This window comes from Juglans regia, chromosome 8, assembly GCF_001411555.2.
Source record: "Juglans regia cultivar Chandler chromosome 8, Walnut 2.0, whole genome shotgun sequence".
Taxonomy (NCBI): domain Eukaryota; kingdom Viridiplantae; phylum Streptophyta; class Magnoliopsida; order Fagales; family Juglandaceae; genus Juglans; species Juglans regia.
The window spans coordinates 17,288,406-17,307,439 of NC_049908.1; the positions used below are offsets into that span (position 1 = coordinate 17,288,406).

General features: G+C 36.7%; 1 pseudogene; it reads right to left on the reverse strand.

Annotated features, from left to right (window-relative positions):
- Nucleotides 1-6,262: 6,262 nt before the first annotated feature.
- LOC108981554 lies at nt 6,263-8,671 on the reverse strand (annotated as a pseudogene).
- Between the last annotated feature and the right edge of the window lie 10,363 nt (nt 8,672-19,034).

Consider the following 19,034-nt stretch of genomic DNA (forward strand, 5'->3'; position numbering starts at 1 on the left):
TTTTCTAGTAAGCCAGTGCAAAGTAGAAAAAATAAAAGGTGCTTTGATTCGCCCCGGGTTGGGGCATACATACCACAAGGTTATCGTAGTACCATAGGAAGACCGCGAGCGAAAAACTCCAACATCAAAACTTTGCCACTTAGCCCTCAATTGGTTTTCTACTAAGCTGGGGTAAAGTGGTAAAAATAAGAGGTACTTCGATTGCCCCTGGTTGGGGCATAAGTACATTAAGAAGCCCGTGAGAAAAAAACTCCAATGTCATAACGTTGCCACTTTGACCCCAATTAGTTTTTTATTAAGTAAGGGCAAAGTGATAAAAGTAAGAGGTGCTCAAATTCGACAGAAGTTAGGGCAAACATACCACAAGATCATGGTAGTACCATAGGAAGGCCACGAGCAAAAAACTCCAACCTCATAACTTTGCCACTTTGCCCTCAATTGGTTTTCTACTAAGCAAGGGCAATGTGGTAAAAATAAGAGATGCTCTGATTGCCCCTCGTTGGGGCATACATACCCAATGGTCATGATTGTACATTAAGAAGCCCACGAGAGAAAAAAAAAAAAAGCCAACCTCTTAACGTTGCTACTTTGACCTCAATTGGCTTTTAATTAAATGTCAAAATGGTAAAAATAAGAGGTGCTCTGATTAGCCCCGATTTGAGGCATATATACCCTAAGGTCATGGTATTAGCATAGGAAGCAATGAGCAAAAAGCTCAAACCTCATAATGTTGCCACTTTTACTCTCAATAGGTTTTCTAGTATGCAAGGGCAAAGTGGAAAAAATAAGAGGTGCTCCTCATTGCCCGGGGTTGGGGCATACATACCAAAAGGTCATGGCAGTATCATAGGAAGGCCGCGAACGAAAAACTCCAACCTCATATGTAACGCCCCGATCTTGCAAGGATTGAAGAGTTACTCCCTATAACTTAAAACTCACAATTCATCAATATATTTATAGACTCCAAAATATAACGTCATCAGAATACTACAAAGTCTCTTAATAAAATCTGGCACTTCTCAGAAATCTTCTATGAGTAATCCACTATGCTTAAATAATCATCTCACCGATGCTCCATAATCCTGATCCTTAGCTAGTCTATTCAAAAATCATCTGAAAAATAATTGGAGATAAGGGGTGAGTTATCAACAACTCAGTAAGCAGATGACATATACTAGTGTGTAAACATGAGCATTTTCACAAAGTTCAGAATGCAAAAACAAAACATTTCAGTATCAATATGCAAATCTCAAAAAAATACATATTATCAGAAAATCAGAGCGACTTTTCAAATATTTCATATTCAAAAACCAACTTTTCATATTCAAAGACTCCTTTGGCACAACATGACTGAACATCTTCATCTTAGCATATCATATCAGAGCATCATATCATAACAGAGACCATGTTTAACCCCCGTGGTAGGGTTGTGCATCCTGCAGAAAGCCAAGCAGAACATAAATCACCATGTTACCAAAGCGATTGCACTTAGAACAGAAAACCACTATTATATCCCGTGGCGGGCCAGAGGTCATTATTGTATCCCATGACAGGACCAGAGGTCACTATTGTATCCCGTGACAGGGCCAGAGGTCACTATTATATCCCATGACAGAGCCAGAGGTCACTATTATATCCCGTGACAGGGCCACATATCAAAGCAAAACAGAATCAGAATCACCATATTAGAGTCAGAACAAAATGAGAAAGTCCTGCCAAAGGTTTTTCAGATGCCACATCATATTAAAACAGAGTACCGAATAATCAGATCATTTCACATTTTCCAAAACAGATTCAGAACATCTTCACGTCACATGCGAAATTTATCAAATTTTCATATTTACTCATTTGTCCCAGTTCAATAACAGAATGCCAAAAATAAGCTCATGTCTACACCAGTCATGACAAAAAATACTTTCTTCTTAAACAGAATCTCATGAGTATTGCAGAACAAAAATCTGAGGTTGTTTTCAGATTTCTTTTCATAACAAAACATGCACATTTTTCCAAAAAGACCTCAGTTCATTTTATTTTAATGCAAAGTCTAGCATAGGAACCCCGCTTACCTGGACTTCTTAGCTTTTTCAGAATTTTCCTCAAAGATGTCGAACAATAATTAAGCGTCACCTATAAAAAATCACGTAATTCCCGTAAATTTCCAATCAATCATGTATTTTGATATTTAAACCTAAATTGCTAAAGGAACCTATTTTAAGTCCTCAAAACCTAAAATTCTAATAACCTCGAATTATAAAACATCGCTTTCTAAAATCATCAATATTGATTTAATAACCTTGACTAAAACATTTAAAAGTTGACCTATTTATTATTGAAAACAAACTATAAAGTTTAATACTAGATAATATAATTATCCTAAAATATTTTAAAATAAACCATAACTATTTTTGAATAGACTAAATCATATCTAAAGTGTAAAAATAACATTACACCAATATTATTTACTCTTAAAATAAATATTTACTTAATAACATGTTAAAATACTTAAATGATTTTCTTCAATTATAATAAAAAAAATTATTAACACATGATACAAATTTTAAAACACTTGGCATAAGTTGCAGTTCAAAGGGTAAAAGAGTAATTAAATAAAATTAGCTTAGAAGCATGAAATACACTTATATAAAAACTAACTTCTTTGAATAACACAGCAGCTATGTACGCGATGGAGGGCACGCAGGCAGTGAACTGGGCGGTTGCTTACGGAGGTGGGGGCGTCGGCAGCACATTGGTTAGAGAGAGAGAGAGACCATCTAGAGAGAGAGAGAGAGGAACCTTACGTAGAAAACAGAGAGAGACGGAGAGAGAGCTCGGCGCGAGAGAGAGAGAGAGAGAAGCTCACCGTGAGCCTGAGGTGGCGCACGGCAGACAAAAAAAAGGCTAGGCAGAGGTCGACAGTGGTGAGCTCGATAGCTGGGCAGTGATGATGCTTGAGGCTGAGGCAACCGGCGTGGCGGAGTTGCAGTATGTCAAATGCTCTGTTTCGGGTATTAAAAACAGGGGTCGTTCGGTGGTAGTGAAACAACGTCTTCCGTCGTGCAGTGGGCATGCAGTGTGGGTTGCGGCGTGGAAGAGCTTCGGTGGTGGTTGTGAGGTTTGGGCAGGGTGCCTCCGTGCGGTGGACCTATGCGTAATTGGCTTTCATGGAGTGGCTCTCGATGGAAGGGTCTCTTGCCGTGATTTTAGTGCTCATGGTCGAGTTTGACCTGTGCTAGCCGTGGGTGGTGCACTGCAGAAGTGCACGGTGCGGGGTGAAGGTCAGTGTAGTTGTTGACGGCAGGGAGGAGTGCAACTCTGCATGGGTTGCTGCGGCTGAGGCCGAGAAGGAGGTGATGGCGCACAGTGAGGCGTTGAGCCTTGGTGAAGGACGTTAATGGTGGAGGGTAAGGGCGTCGGTTTTACGTGCGTGGAGGTTGGCATCGAACTAGGAGGGTCCGGGTGGTTCTGGAGGCTGGTTACAGCGATGAAACAGGGCAGCTTTCGGAGGTCTAGGATGAAAGTGTATATTTATATGGGTGTTAAGAAAAAACCCTAGAGAAAGAAAAGAAATAGACGTACATAGGGTAGTGTCGTGCGTGGGAAAAAAAAAAAAAAAAAACCATAGTCCAACTATACCAATTTTGGGTCTGGGTGTTACATCATAACTTTCCCACTTTGCCTTCAATTGGTTTTCTACTAAGCAAGCTTAGAGTGGTAAAAATAAGAGGTGCTCCAATTGGCCCTTGGTTGGGGCATACATACTCAAAGGTCATGGTAGTAAATTAAGAAGCCTGCGAGAAAAAAACTCCAACCTCATAACATTGCCACAGGTTGGAGCAAACATACCCTAAGGTCACGGTTGTACCATAGGAAGCTAGCGAGCAAAAAACACCAACGTCATAACTTTGCCACTTTAGCCTCAATAGGTTGTCTACGGAATAGGGCAAAGTGATAAAAATAAGAGATGCTCCGATTGGCCCCTAGTTGGGGCATACATTCCCAATGGTCATGGTAGTACATTAAGAGGCTCGCGAGAAAAAAACTCCAACCTCATTACTTTGCCACTTTGCCCTCAATTGGTTTTTTACTAAGCAAGGGCAAAGGGGAAAAAATAAGAGGTATTGGCCCGGGGTTGGGGAAAGCATGCCACAAGGTCATGGTTGTATCATAGGAAGCCCGCGAGCAAAAACTCCAATGTCATAACTTTGCGACTTTGCCCTCAATTGATTTTTTGTTAAGCAAAGGTAATGTGGTAAAAATAAAAGGTACTTCGATTGTCCCTTGGTTGGGGCATACATGCCTTAAGGTCATGGTAGTAACATAGGAAGGCCGCGAGCAAAAAACTCCAACCCATAACTTTACCATTTTGCCCTCTATTGGTTTTCTACTGGGCAAAGGCAAACTAGTAAAAATAAGAGGTGCTCCGATTCGCTCCGGATTGGGGATACATACAACAAGGTCATGCTTGTACCATAGGAAGCTCGCGAGCAAAACACGCCAACCTCATAACTTTGTCACTTTGCCCTCAATTGGTTTTCAAGTAAGCAAGCTCAAAGTGGTAAAAATAAGAGCTGTTCCGATTCGTCCCGGGTTGAGGCTTATGTACCAGAAGGTCATGGTATTACCATAGGAATCCCACAAGCAAAAAACTCCAACCTTATAACTTTGCCACTTTGCCCTCAATTTGTTTTCTTGTAAGTAAGGGCAAAGTGGTAAAATAAGAGGTGCTTCCAATTTCCTGGGGTTGGGGCATACGTACAACAAGGTTATGGTAGTATCTTAGGAAGCCCAAGAGAAAAAAACTTCAACCTCATAACTTTGCCACTTTGCCCTCAATCGATTTTCTATTAAGCAAGCTCAAAATGGTAAAAATAAGAGGTGCTCCAATTTGCCCCGTGCAGGGCATACATACGACAAGGTCATGGTAGTTCCATAGGAAGGCTGCAACCAAAAAACTCTGACCTCATAACTTTGTCACTTTATCCTCAATTGGTTTTCTACTAAGCAAGCTCAAAGTGGAATAAATAAGTAGTGCTCCGATTCGCCTCAGATTCGGGCTTACATACCACAAGGTCATGGTAGTACCATAGGAAGCCCACGAGCAAAAAACTCCAACCTTATAACTTTTCCACTTTGCCCTCAATTGGTTTTTTACTAAGAAAGGGCAAAGTAGTAAACATAAAAGGTGCTTCGAATTGCCTGGAGTTGGGGCATACATACCACAAGGTCATGTTAGTAGCATAGGAAGCCCGCGAGCGAAAAACTCCAACCTCATAACTTTGCCACTTTGTCACAAAATAAGAGGTGCTCCAATTGGCCCCGGGTTTGGGCATACATACCTTAAGGTCATGGTAGTACCATAGGAAGTCCGTAAGGAAAAAACTCCAACCTCTTGTTCATTACATTTCTTAATGTTTAACTTTATACATTAGTATAATATGGAAGGAGAATGATGGATACCAAATTTCATACGAGGAATGTGATATTATTTTTGTTTGTTTCTTATAAATTACAATATATAGGCTTAAAATGTCGTCAAATAGGTTAGTGTCAAATCATCTGCATTTTATACACTCCGTCCCCTATTAAGAAACGGTGTCCCGTCTAACAAACAAAGTATATAAAGTAAAAATATAAGGAAAATGCTTAGGTCACAGAGAGGTGATCCCAGATTTCATAGCGATTCAGGTTTTTTTTTTTTTTTAAATTGTAGTGTTTTCTAATGAGTTTGTGATTTATTTATTTTTAAATATTTAAATCGATTTAAAAAATACTTGAAAAGAAAAACACACCATAAAGAAGTACAAAATGCACTTATCGGTAGAGTTTTTGGGACCACCTCTTGGTGGCCCTAGCAGTACCCAAAATATAAATATGTTGCCAACACTCAACGGTTTGGCTGGAAGGCCTGAGGGAGAGGCACTTGAAGCAAGTAGGCAGGCCCTGTCCATTCCTCTACGAGCGGCAGCAAAAGCAATGCCAAATATAACAAATGCCCTTTTCATATAATCCAAAGTAATTCCATGTCGGCAATTCAAACAGGCTATCTAATTGATGTAGCTAGATTAATCAAGCCAGAAAATTAAACTACCTTGTATGATAGACCGATTTATTCCTTGAAGAAAATATAGGTAAAAATCCGGGTAATTTGTACAAATATGTGGATTCTTTTATACCTAAACAGAGTTGGGATTGGTGTACGTACAGCAGCAGATGGAGAAACTGGTATGTATAAAGGGTGATTATGGCTGTCAGTTTAGATGAAATAATTTATTTAGTCAAGCAGTGTGCGTTATTGTGGCAGTTTTATTCAGCATCTCAAGTATGCCATTTGCCTTCCTCTTGGCCCAGGACGTCCCGCTTTGTGCAAGCCTACTGAGTGTACCATTGGCACTTTCTTCTTCTCTAATTTCCACCAATTTAGTCCTATCAATAATACAGATTGCATAGAGAATGGCAGCACTATTCTCCTTGCTGCGTTCGCAAATGTCCTCCCTAATGAAACTTAGCAAAAAAGGCACGGCACCAAGCTCAGACATTTCCTCAAACTGCCTTCCGATGGCCTGAAAGCATTGCAAGTATGATCAACAACTCATCAACTAATATGCAGTCCATGATCTTTTTCAAAATCACTTTGACTGCACCTCCGTGGACAGCCCTCCGTTTATTCTCGTGGACGATACATAGGTTGAATATTGCTGAAGCAACATCCTTCATGGCTAATGGATGCCCCTCATCTAAAAGATCGATTAGAGGTCCGAGAGCACAAGATTCTCCAATAATGAGCTTGTTTGAGTCAAGGGCTGATAATGTGAAGAGAGCTGCAGCAGCATTGCTTTTTGTTTGAATGGTTCCATATATTAAGGATTCAATTAGCAGGGGTATGACCACCGGATTCTCTGCCACTAGTCTCTTATTATTATCATGAATTGAGACATTTAGAACCGTTGTGATCAAATCCTCTTGGAGATCAGGATGAGTATCAACCCTGCCTGCTGATAGTGGATTGAGCAACTGAGGAATGGCATCAGTGAATTCACCAAAAAGGGCCCGGAATGATGGCATTTTCTTCGTTAGATGCCGAAGCTCTTTCGCAGCTTCTTTCTGCTCATTAAGGGGTTGGGACAACTTTTTGAGCAGCAAACTTAGATACCCTCGGTCTGCAGCAGTTACTAGCTCATCATCAATATCCTGTACAGCCTTTGGAAGCTCAATTCCGTTCTCCCTGCACCAGTGGGAAATCATTTCTCTGACCAATTTATTAGAAGTAAGAACCATATGAGGTAGAACTTCTTGGGTTTGAGGGCATATCCTGTGGCCTTCATTCAACCACCTCTGGATGAATATACGGTCGTAAGTCTGCATATCATCAGGGGTAAAACTTCACTAAAATGAGTTATACTGTGACTCTGCAGATGAGTGAGAGAAGAACATAGGAAACATCAAAACAAAAAGAAAACAAAAGGACATGAAAATGAAGATTGTACAGATATGATATTAAGCTTGTTGCTGAATTAATTGGTACTTGGTTGGCAATAAATCCATTAATATTATCAATGAGTGAGAACATATTCATAATTTCTTTCAGAAATAGTTTGCTGTCAAGACCTAGACCATCTTTTGCGCCATGTAAATTCCAAGATCTCTTCTTGTCCAAGTATTTTAAAACCAAAAAAGAGTGGAAAATTCCATTCTTGGATGACACTTGAAGCAAGAAACTGAGATGAAAGCATCAAATAAATATAGAAAATGCCAAATCATCAATTGTAACAAAAGTTCAGACTGATAGGACGAAAGAATTCATACTGCAACGAAAAATGTTGGGTGGAAGTTTTTGTACAGAAATTGGTAGTAGATATTTTGGATATCTTGATGACTAGATATGTATGTGTGAGGTAATTTAACTTCAAAACTGGAATCACTTTCTGCTTTTCATGCAAAGACAATGGAGGAAATCATTAAAAGCAATATTTGATTATGTATTCTACAGGAAATCTATTGATTCTGTGTCGTGGGGAATTGGGCGCATCATATCATCGAGTTTGGAACACAATCTAGATTGAACAGAAGCGAACTTGAAGAAAAAAAAAGCCGACAATACATTTCTTGATACTAGAATCCCAAATATAAGTAAAAAAATAACCAAGTGAGAGGCTGAACCAAAAGTCGCACGTCCAAAATGCCTGAAATCCAATACCAAAAGAGAAAAAAAAAAACAAAAAAAAGGAAAAAGAACATTCAATTAAAGTCCCTTATAAGAAATGGTCTCAAAACGTAAAATCCTTGCATGCGTTTTCACACTGAGCGGACAAACTAAAAACCAGCAAGAAAAGTTAAATTTTTAAGAAAAAGAAGAAGGAAAAAGAGAGGATTTAAAAAGCATGCAAAGAACCTCTCCAGTGGCCAAGACAACGGGGTCTGTAATGAGCTTTCTCGAAATGGGGCATCTGAATTCTTCAGGAACAGCCGAAAGATTCTCCAATTTCAAACAAAGGGACTTGTTGAAATTCAAGTCCCTTAAAGAACGCAAGGTTCTGATGGCCTCGTCGGTCGTCTCTACCTTATAGTCATCTTCATCCAAAATCGTCTTCACCAGTGTCCGCAACTCATTCTTCAGCACCGTGGCCTTGGCTGATACAACACCATCAGTCTCCGAGACCCCAGTTTTAGGCATATTTAGAGCAAGAATAAGAAAGAAAAACTCGTGGAACGAGAAGAATGAGAGCTATAGAGTTGGTAACGGAGGACGTAGAGAATTATGGGCTTCTACTTCATTTCCTTTCTTTCTTCAATTCTCTCTGTCCGAATCTCCCCTCTCTCTCTCTCTCTCTCTCTCTCTCTATTAGAGAAATGACATTTGCAGTTGTAGTACGCAAATGTCGTGCAACTTTTTTTTAAAAAAATAAATACAAGATTTACATAAAAAAATTAATTTTTTAATAATAGACCTTATTTTTTTTCAAAACAATTAAGTGGCGCTTACTCATTTTACGACTGTATATAGCATTAAGAGAGATATATAAAAGCAACAATCGGCATAGGAATAGTGTTTTTTAATTTACTATTTTTTTTACATTTTTGTCCCTCATGCGGTGCCACCTCTTTCACGGATTTCTCTGAAGAGTCAGGCTACTTTGCCGCCTAGAGTAGCCCACTCAATTGACTGCAAGACCAAATGTGTGTTTTTATTTTTTTCTCATTTTTCTTTTCATATTTTTTTAACATATTTAAATTTTTTTTTTAAAAATACACCAATACACAAAATCATTTTCCTAATCATTAAGTAAAAAAAAAATTAAATACACAAGCAGTCAAAATGAGAGGGCAAATTAGCATTTTCCTTCTATGAAAGTTCTCTCTCTCTTTCTCCTGTCGATATATTTTCTCACTGCCATTGTGATCTCTCTCTCTCTCTCTATCCTGTCGATGCTTCTTTCACAAATTTTTCTGGAAGTTCTCTCTCTCTCTTTCTCCTATAAAAATATTTTCTCACCGTCACTATGATTTGTCTCTCTCTCTTTCTCCCCCAAAAAATTTTTTCAAGCCATATTGATTTGTAAACTCATTTCTCTACTTTCTCTTTCTCTCTCTCTCTCTTTTTCCTTCCGAAAATTCGCCTATTGATTACTCATTTTATGTAATTTTGCATATTGAGATTCACCTTCTAGACTAGGTCTTCTATCTTACTCATGTATTGTTGACATGGAAGTTTTTTCAGAAATCTTCATCCCACTTGTTTGGGGATTCATTTGATAAGTTATGGAATAGGGCAACAACATAATTTAAAAGCTTTGGGCACTTGAAAGCTTTCAACTTGTTTAATTCATTTAAAGGATTTATTTTATTATTTTAGAATAATTGAGTTTATTATGGGAAGGACTTAAGGGGGGCCTATGCAAGGGCATGTAGCGAGTACTGTAGCCGCACTGTAGATGTGGCACTATTCACACAAGGGGCATTTTTGGAAGATAGAGATTTATTTTTGCTAGAGTTTTAATTAGGTCTTGCTTTAAATATTCATTGTAGCCTCAAATTAAGAAATTTATGAAATTTGATGAATTTATTCATTGTGAATTGAGTTTATTTCCTCTTGTTCTTGATTGAACTTTTGAACTTATCAAAGGTAAATCACAACATTTGTGGCATTCCTCCTTGTAATATGGGTTCTTGAGACAGGTTCTTCAACGGGTCTAGATTTTAATATAATCTAGGTTCTCGAAACGAGTTCTCATCCGGTCTAGATTCTCCATCCATTGACTTGATTTTGGTTTTCTTGGGTGAGTTTTCAAATTGATTGTGGGTTCAAGGGATTTCATTCCCACGAGTTCATATCATTTGGTATTCAAGGCAAGATTTCCAATCAGATCTGATTCTATCTTTTAATTCTTACATCTTTAATTTTGATTCTAGGGTTTTATTGTTCTAGAGTTGAAAAAACAAACAGAGAAACAAAAAGTAGGCTGCTGAAATTATTTTGGTTTTTGGTTTGACTGAAATTTGCATCACCTAGGATTTCAAAATTCTAGGGTTTATTGCATCTCTAAGTTTGTCAATTGCTTGGAGTGCCGTTCCATTGATTCTCTTCTATTTCATTGTCAATTATTGTGTGCTTGAATTCAATTGCTTGATTTTTACAATTGAGTATTGTTGTTTGTGATTGAATTAGAGAAAAGAAAAGAAAAGAAACGAAAAGAAAAGAAATGAAAAGAAAAGAAAAGAAAGGAAATGAAAATAAATAAAAAAAATTCGAAAAAAAGAAGAAGAAGATAAGAAAATGTAGCATATTCAAATGTTGCTACATAGTTACAACAAAGAGAAAGAAACACATTTATTGATTGAGGTTTATTATCAAATGGGTAAATACATCTTTCTAGTTGATATCTTGTTTTATAATTACTTTTTCCCTAATATAAATTCGTTAAGTCTCGTGTCATTTTATTCCTTCATTGTTTATTGTTTTTGTTTCTTGAACCTATTGCTGGTTGGAATAATACAATGTTGTATTGTCTTGATTTAGTTCAACTAGTTCTTAAAGAACTTGAGCGGGAAAACTATTGAGGTAAAAGGCAAGAGAGTGTGAGACTTTTATTGAGAAAAAACCAATTAAGAGTGAAACACGAGTGAAGTGCCATTATTCGAGTGTAAACACGTAAGGGAGTGTGTGAGATTTTTCACTAACATTATTTTTGTGCAACACATTACAATGTCTCATAGGACTGACTCATCACCAAAATGGATGACAGATAACTCATCATTTGTGTTGCAAGCCATGCAACAACAATTTGACAGGTTGAACTTGGTGTTGGATGAAGTGAGGGATAAGATAGATCATCAAGAAGCGGTAATTGGAAATCCACAGGGCAGGAGAGATAAGAGGCGACGTGAGTCTAGTGTTGGAAATGGGTATGAAAATGAAGAGTATGGTAATTCTCTTATTGCCAGGCTTGCACTCAATATACAAATTAAGATGGATGATACAGAGCAGCAGAGTGAGAACATTTTTCATACTAGATGCCACATTAACAATAAGGTATATAGTATGATCATTGATTTTGAGGAGTTGTATTAACTTGGCTAGCACTACTTTAGTGGAGAAATTGAATTTACCTAGCTTTAAGCACCCTAGACCATACAAGTTACAGTGGTTAAGTGATATTAGGGAGGTTAGAGTAAATAAACAAGTGCTAGTTTCTTTTTCAATTGGGAAACACCTGGATATGGTGCTTTGTGATGTCATGCCTATGCATGCTGGCCATATTTTTTTGGGGAAGCCATAGCAGTCTTATAGAAAGGTGATCCATGATGGGTTAAGGAACATGTATAGTTTTGAAAATGATGGAAAAACAATCAAACTTACTCATTTAACTCCAACACAAGTCCATGGGGACCAACTGAAACTAAAAAGTGAGGATGAGAATGAGAAAAGAATAAATAGTGAGCCTGAAAAGCAGAGATAGAAAAAAGATGAGGGTGAGGCAGAAACCACAAGAAAAAGAGATAACGAGTTGAAAAACAATTGTGAGGCCGAGAGTTCAAAAAAAGAGGAGAGTGAAAGGAAAAAAAAAAGAGTGAGAGTGAGAGAAAAAAAGAGAATGAGGCCGAAACATCAAGAAAAATGGAGAGTGAAAAAGAAAATAGAGAGGTGGCTAAGAGTTAAGAAAAAAAAGTTGAGCCACGAGAGGAAAAGGAAAGAGAGATTGCAGAGAGAAACAAAAAAACAAAAGTGAGTTTTTATGCTAAGGCAAGCTTTTATACTAACGAATTTAACAACTCTTTGCCTAGTGTTGTTATTTCTTTGTTGCAGGGATATGATATCAAGATTCCTAGCGGTGCCACATATTAGAAAGATATGATTTTGTGCTAGGTGTGACAATCCCTACCCAACCTTTCTTTGAAGACCATGAGTCCTTGACGCACTTGAAGGGATAAGGTAAGTTGAATAGAATGCATGCCAAGTGGGTGCAATTTATTGAGATCTTTCCTCATGTAATCAAGTACACACAAGGTAAGGAGAATTTTGTGGTTGATGCTTTAGCAAGAAGGTATGTCCTTATCATTCTTTTAGATGCAAAGTTATTGAGACTTAAATATGATAAGAAATTGTATGTTAATGATGATGGATTGGCTAGTGTGTATGGAGTACATGAGAATGCATCATTTGGTCAGTTCTGTAGACTTTGTGAGCCTACTAGTTTGGAAATATGTATTATGTATTGTGCATCATTTGCATATTTGGTCAGTTCAACAAGAAACCATAGATCATGTATTGTGTAATGGTGAATTAGCTGCTAAAGTTTGGAAATATCTTGCTGATGTGGTGGGTGTTAGATTGACTCATTTCAATTCATGGCATGGTCCTATGAATTTGTGGTGGTTAAGGGGGTTGGCGTCTACCCAAGTGGCTCTTTACAAAGGAATTATGCCTATAGTGATTAATCGGTGTGTAGCGAGAATGGAGGATGTGAAGGCAGACTGCTATGATGTTATTCTTGTGATTAAAGTTTCTCTTGTAGATATTTTTTCCAAACAACAGAAATTTAGGAAGAGGCATGTTAATGATGAAAATATTCTAAAGGAGTTAAACTGTCCAGTGGTTCCATTGATCAACAAAATTCCTAAAATGGTGTCTTGAAAAAAAACTGATTACAGGTGTTTTTAAACTTAATGTGGATGGTTGTTCCATGGGAAATCCTGGTGCAGCAGGGGGGGTGGAGTAATTCGGGATGCAGAGGGTAAGGCCATGGCGGGTTTTACAAGGTACTATGGAGTTGCTACAAACACTTTAGCAGAATGATTGCTTTACTTGATAGTTTACGCTTAGCTAAACATCTTGGGCTCACTAATATTTTGATCGAATCTAATTCGAAAGTTGTAGCTCAATGGATTCGAAAGGGGGCTTGTAATTTCTGGTATATGTGGAATTTTTGGGAAGAAATACAAAGTTTGTTAAGGGTGGTAAGAGGTTCTATTAGTCATATTTTTAGGGAAGCTAACATGGTGGAGGATTTTTTAGCCAAGGAGGGTGCGAAGAATGTTGATCAAAGTATCATGGGGGCTGATTTTGGATCTGGTAAAATTCAAGGCCTTTTACTTACGGATCGGTGGGAATTGCCTTATTTATGTTCATAACTCATTGTATTTTTTCATTGGGTTATTGGTTGGAACAAGGGATAGTTTTATTTGGTTATTTATGGGTTTATTGGGATTGGGCAGCTTTGGGTAAGTACTGGGAAGTGTTTTTTTTTTTTTTTTTTGTACAGTTTGGTTTAATGAGGGAGTTATGGCACCTAAGTTGATAGAATAGGATTGATTATTTTGTACGCTTCTCAGGTGTTTTGATTTGTTTATTACGGTATTCCTCCGCCATAAGTGAGGGTTTTTTAATTATGTGGGTCGGGGTCACTCTTGAACATGTGACCATCGTCCATTCTTAAAAAAAAAAAAAGTGAGCCTACTAGTTTTATGCGTGAGTTGCTTGTGCATGGATTTGGTTTGATGAATCATTTTGGTGTAAAGAAGATTTTAGATGTGTTACACGAATGTTTGTGGGAGTATCATTTGTCATTCATTCACGTGTTGCATGAATGTTTGTGGAAATATCATTTGTCATTCATTAACGTGTTGCATGAACGTTTGTGGGAGGTTCAGACTCTCTCCTTCAAGAATTAGATGGATTTCAATTCTTAGTGGTGCATAAATTTAGAGAAGGTAACAAAGCAGCGGATTTTTTGGCAAGGAAAGGTGAGGAGGGCCTCAATAGGATTTTTTTACCTGGTGAGTGCATACCGAGGCTATTGAGGGGCATTATTAGGTTAGATGCTTTGGGATGTCCTTCCGTATGGAAGTAATGGTTTCAAAGTTATCTTTAGTTTTTCATGATTGTTGGGGGTTGGGTTTGTTGATTTTTTGGTTTTGGATATATTTTTGTTTGTTCCACGGTATTCCTCCGCCATAAGTGAGGTTTTCTTCAATAAAATTGGGACGGGGCAGCGTGTTGAGTGGCTTCCGGCTCTTTAAAAAAAATTCAATTGCCATACATTGACTTGTTGCATGAACGTTTGTAGGAGTATCATTTGCGTTTCATTGAGTTTGCATATAATTGGAGTGGTCATTTTGGTATAAGGAAGACTTTAGATGTGTTTCATGAACATTCGTGGGAGTATTGTTTGCCATTCAATGAGTTTACATATAATTGGAGTGTTCATGCTACAACTCAATTTTCACCTTTTGGAATTGTTTATAGACTTAGTCTATTTACTCCTTTAGATTTAATGCCTTTACTAGTTGATGACATGAGTAGCTTGGATGGACTTTTATAAATTCTTAAACAAATTAATGATAATGTATATCAAGTGGATCTTCCAGGTATGTATCATATTTCTTCTATTTTCAATGTTACTAACATTTTTCCCTTTGATCTAGGTGGAGATTTGAGGTCGAATCCTTTTGAGGGGAGGGGGAATGATGGGCACCAACATGGACCTAGTCTTAAAAATCATTTGCAAGTTCCAGATGGGCGAATTACAAGGATCAAGAGCCAAGAAGATCAAGGAGGCAATGCTAGACTTGATGCAATCCACTTGAGACGAGTTTAGCAAAAGCCCAACATTCAAGATGGACTTGAAAGATGAAAATCCAGTTTTGATTCATTTGATAAGCTATGGAAGAGGGCAACAACATGACTTAAAGGCTTTGAGCACTTGAAAGCTTTCAACTTGTTTAATTCATTTAAATAACTTATTTTATTAGTTTAGAATAATTGGGTTTACTATGGGAAAGACTTAAGGGGGGCCTATGCAAGGGCATGTTGGGAAAGTTAACATTTTATTGAACTAAGGTTAGGGTTTTACTGTAGCAAGTACTGTAGCCATACAGTAGATGCAACACTATTCACACAAGGGGCACTTTATTGAACTAGGATTAGGGTTTTACTGTAGCTGCACTGCAGATGCAGCACTATTCACTCGAGGGGCATTTTTGGAATACAGAGATTTATTTTGGCTAGGATTTTAATTAGGTTTTGCTTTAACTACTATATGTAGTCTCAATTTAAGAAGTTTATGAAATTTGATGAATTTATTCATGTGAGTTGAGTTTATCTCCTCTTGTTCTTGATTTAACTTTTGAACTTATCAAAAGTAAATCACAACCTTTGTGGCTTTCCTCCTTGTAATCTGGGTTCTTGAGACGGGTTCTTCAACAGGTCTAGATTTTAATATAATCTAGGTTTTTGAAACGATTTTTCATCAGGTCTAGATTCTCCATCCATTGACTTGATTTTGGCTTTTTTAGGTGAGTTTTGAAATTGATTGTGGGTTCAAGGGATTCCATTCCCACAGGTTCATATTAGGTTTTCATCCAGTAAACATTTTGCCATCATTTTTTAAAACATAACTTCATCATAAACTTTCATCATTATTAGCAATTCATAATTAACATCATAACGTGTGGTAACGTCACAGTTCTCCATGTGCACTGTGGTACCTGTCGGTGACCGTAGTACAACTCACATTGAAACTACGTTATCTATAGACTCATTTTCAATGCATTGGTAATATAATAGAACATCATAAAATTCATAACGTCTACACCCACCAGCATTAGGTGTCATAACATGTTGACTTCGCTCTGGCATTATTCAAAAGATCTCATTCGAAGCATGTTGATTGTTATTTGTCAACCTAGGGGTTAACTCCATTTTTAAACACTCTAGAGTGGATAGAGGAGTTTCACTAGGATAATTCATCATCCTAGATTTTGGAATCGTGACAAAAATTATTTTCATTCTATGCTTGAAAAATGTTTTTCATGACATGTGCATATTTGGCAAGTTTTCATGCAAAAATGACATTTATAGATGCAATAGGCAAAAATGGTGAAAACTATCACTTGTCATGTAAGTATGCACTCAATGTATCATATAAAATGATATTTTATGCTCAAAATGACAATTAAAATATGAATGAAGCATTTATCAATAATTCGTAAATAACTTATCAAGATGTAAGTTAGAGGCCAACTTACAAACTTCCTAAGAAATTTGAAAAATTGTCATAACAGCTGAAAACAAGTGTGTGCTAAGTTAGGATTAATACTTCTATGGTTATGGTTCAAAATCAAAGGCTTCAAAATGGGTATTTACAAAAATACCCCTAAACTATCAAAAATTGTCATTAAGGCCCTAAATGTTTACTAATTACAAACGAACTCCAAATTTAACCAAAATTCATGAATTTTATATTTTTGGCATTCTAAAACCATATATGCCCTTGGATTTTAAAAAATCAAAGTGGAACTTTCTCAAGTAGTCCCAACCCGTGGCATGCACTCTAGTTGATGTCTAAATGTGTTTTCAACTATTGATCCCTATGAATGCATGCATATGAGATTTTACTTAATCACAAATGGTCACTAACATCTTTAATTACATAATGAAGGATAATTATTGGATAATCAAGTTCATCCCAACACTTAATTATGGCTAAGATATCCTTAATCTCCAATTTATTCAAAATCGATTCATACTTGATGATCAAAATAAGATAGATTTAAAACCTATCATGACATGCTTTTAATCACAAATCAAACATTCCATAATCATTATATGACTAATAAATTATACCAAATCATGCTCAAGACTTTTCATAGCTAAATTCCCAATTAAATTATTTAATCATTCAAACCATCTCTTAATTAACCCGGTTTTGAACTAAGCATGATAACCTTCTCAAAACTCAACCAAATTTCGTACCAATACTTGGAAACAAAGCTTGACATGCTAACTAAGATTAAAAAAAAAAAAAAATACAAATTTCGTGGCCTTCCAAGCACTCAAGACAGCCTTGCACAAGAACACTCAAGAACTCACCAAGAACTCACTCGGTTTCACTCTTTTGATCTTTAAGAGGGAGAAGTGCTCTCAAGGCTCAAGATGAAGCCTGAAGCTTAGGTGTGGAGGAAATGAAGAGGTGAGGGAGGTATTTATAGGGTTCAAGAGTGGTGGAGACGGTTGCTTGAATGCAAGGGAGTTGGGTGAAGTGGGCAGTGCACCAGTCTGGAAATTTTCCAGATTGCTTCCATGGGCTTATGTCACCTTATGCAGGGGGAATAGTGACCTGGAACCACTGATTGAGCTGAATTATTACATATTTTATACATTTAGAACCAATATATTCTATTTATTTCATTACATTATTATTGGTTTTAAATGAAAAAATGGTTAAGATGAATAAATCCGAGTTGTGATTTAAATTAGTTAATAGTATGATTTGTGCTTAATTTTATAACTTGTGATTTAATTGGACAATGTTCATTCACATGCACAACATATTTTTAATATTCTATTATTCTTATTTTATTTTATTTCAAATTTCAAATTCGAATGACTTTCAAGTGGGCAAGACGTTGGAGCAACCTAAGAACTTTCAATGAGTGTAGGACTCTTCAAATAAGGATAATGATGGGTTTAAAAGTAATACGGATCAGAGTCCAAAATGCGTTAGGAGACAGAATGGATACACTTTAATATTTTAATCATAACTTTCTGCTCAAATATCGGATTGATACAATTCTTGATGCATTAGAAAGCTATCTTAAAGGGCTATAAAGTTCTCCCTAATAAGGATTTCCAAATTCAAAATCTTGAAGCACGTACGTGACTACCACATTGAGTCCTAAACCTTAAGGTATTTTGTGTACGGAAATATGAAGACATTAGGGTTTCTTTCCTACCCTATTTAAGCATATCATTAGCACGAAATTGGAGGCTTTTGCATAGCAGCGCCGCACATTTGAATAACTCCTCTAGGGTCTAATTGCCGCTCTAGCCGCCTCTTCCATTGCCTACCACCTTCATCTCTATTTATTTGGCTTGCTCTTTTCACTCTCTACTATTTATTTAATTTTAGTTTAAAGTTTATAGAGTAATTTTGAGATTTTTGGCTTAGAAGTTTGGGCAATTTATTTGCTATTTATTTTATTTAATGTCGTTATTTTCCTTGCTCTTTTAAGCTTTTATTTAACAGTGGTTACAATTGCTATGGATTAATTTTAAAAATTTATGATTTGAATACAAGGATGAACCCTAGAATCTTGGTTTTGGGACTTTTCAATTTCCAGTTCTTATTTTTTCAATTACTTTCTAATCCAGTTTAATTCTTAGATTAGTTTTATTAATCTCTCAGTTTCATTGCATATTAAATCGATTAAAGCTTAATTAGGACTTAAATAATTTCTGTTTTATTGTTTAATTTTCAGATTAATTAAGATTGTTTAGTTTAGTTGATTTTCCTTATTGTTAATTTCAATTTATTAGTTTTTTTACATTTCATTTTGACACTCAAAAATCCAAAAATATGAATCTAGTCCATGACTAGTATCCTTTTCATTCTTCCATTCATTGCACATACCATCACTTTTATTTTCTCTTTGTGAATATTTTCACAATTTTAAACGAGTTTGATTTTTTAAGTAACTTTCCGTTAGGAGACGATCTAGGAGTTTATTCCTAATTATTAAGCTACATTCTCCTGTACTTG